The sequence below is a fragment of the Lolium perenne genome, chromosome 5 (assembly GCF_019359855.2).
Source record: "Lolium perenne isolate Kyuss_39 chromosome 5, Kyuss_2.0, whole genome shotgun sequence".
Taxonomy (NCBI): Eukaryota; Viridiplantae; Streptophyta; class Magnoliopsida; order Poales; family Poaceae; genus Lolium; species Lolium perenne.
In genome coordinates, this window is record NC_067248.2 from 118,378,664 (window position 1) to 118,380,436 (window position 1,773).

A 1,773-nucleotide genomic window follows, 5' to 3' on the forward strand; every position below is an offset into this window, starting at 1 on the left:
AGACAATTTTCGGCGCCGGTATAGGATGAGCAAGGGTCTGTTCGTGAATATCCTCCACGGCGTTAGAGAGTTCGACCCCTACTTCAAGCTCAAGCTCGATGTTGTAGGCGTTGTCGGGTTCTCGTCGATTCAGAAGTGCACCGCCACCATGAGGATGCTTGCATACGAGCACCTGGCGATACACAGGATGACTACCTTCTCATGAGTGAGTCTACTGCCATTGAGTGCATGTACAAGTTTTGCCGAGCTGTGGTGGGAAAGTTTGGCAAATACTACTTAAGAGGGCCAACTGAGGAAGACACTGCAAGGATCATGGCACAAAATGCTACCAGAGGATTTCCTGGAATGCTTGGAAGCATCGATTGCATGCACTGGTCATGGAAGAACTGCCCGTTTGCTTGACAAGGTATATACAAAGGGCGTCATGGATATTGCAGTGTGGTGCTTGAAGTTGTGACAGATTATGACATGTGGATTTGGCATTCTTTCTTTGGCATGACGGGATCACACAATGACATCAACGTGTTGCAGCAGTCTCCGGTGTTCAGCAGACTAGTGGAAGGGCATGCTCCACCATGCAACTATGAGGTCAATGGCCACCAATATACCAAAGACTATTATCTAGCCGATGGTATATATCCAAAATGGGCCACTTTTGTCAAAAAAATCTCGAATCCATCAGGTCTGAAGAATTCCCACTTTGCTACGCGACAGGAGGCTTGCAGGAAGGATGTCGAGCGGGTATTTGGTGTGCTTCAAGCACAATTTGCCATTGTCCGGTACCCTACTCTAAGCTGGTCTCACGACCAAATGTGGGAGGTGATGCAGGCTTGTGTGATCATGCACAACATGATTATCGAGGATGACCGCAAGAATCATGTCAGGACACATGTTGGTCCCTATGAGTGTGAGGATCCTCTTGTGGAGGTTGATCATGAGTTGCATGCAGATTTTGCTGATTTCCTCGCCATACACGCAGAGATCCGTGACAACAATGTTCATGATCAACTTCAAGCTGATCTTCACTGGTAGAAAAATGGCCTTCCATCCAGCCCCATTAGTCGCCAAAATATAGGAACCGCGACTAATGGGGTCTTTAGTCGCGGTTCGGGTGGCGAAACACAACTAAAGACCTGGACCCAGCGCACTCGGTGGCCAGCTGGTGGACGGGAGGGGCTTTAGTCGCGGTTGGCCAGGCCAACCGCGACTAAAGGTCCTCAAGCCTGGCCCGAAGGCCTTTAGTCGCGGTTGGCCAGGCCAACCGGGACTAAAGGCCCATCCCTATAAAAGGGCCTCAGCTCACAGCACTTAGCCATTTGGTGCCACTTCTCTTCACAAGCTTCACAAGGGGGTGTAGGTTTGCTTTTGGTTCCTCTTATGCACACAAGGTGTTTGATGAAATGCCCCAAGAGCATGAAACAAACATGATATGAAGTGTCGGAGCCACACTTGAGCTTCCTCATTTATTTTTTCCTCCTCGATCGCGGTTAGCAACTTGAACCTTTCATATGTGTCATTGATAAAATATGCATGTGTGTAGTTCATTGTTTAATTTCTATTGTTTATAGCTAGTTAGTTTAACAAATGCATGATGGTTAATTATATATTTTATATTATAATAATGCAGATGAATCGGCAATGGATGTACGGTAACCGACTCTCCGGCGAGTTCACTACGGGTTTGAAAGATTTCCTCGTAGTGGCTAATGCGAACAAGCGGAAGGGTTTTGTTATCTCTCCATGTGTTGACTGTAAGAATCAGAAGGGTTACTC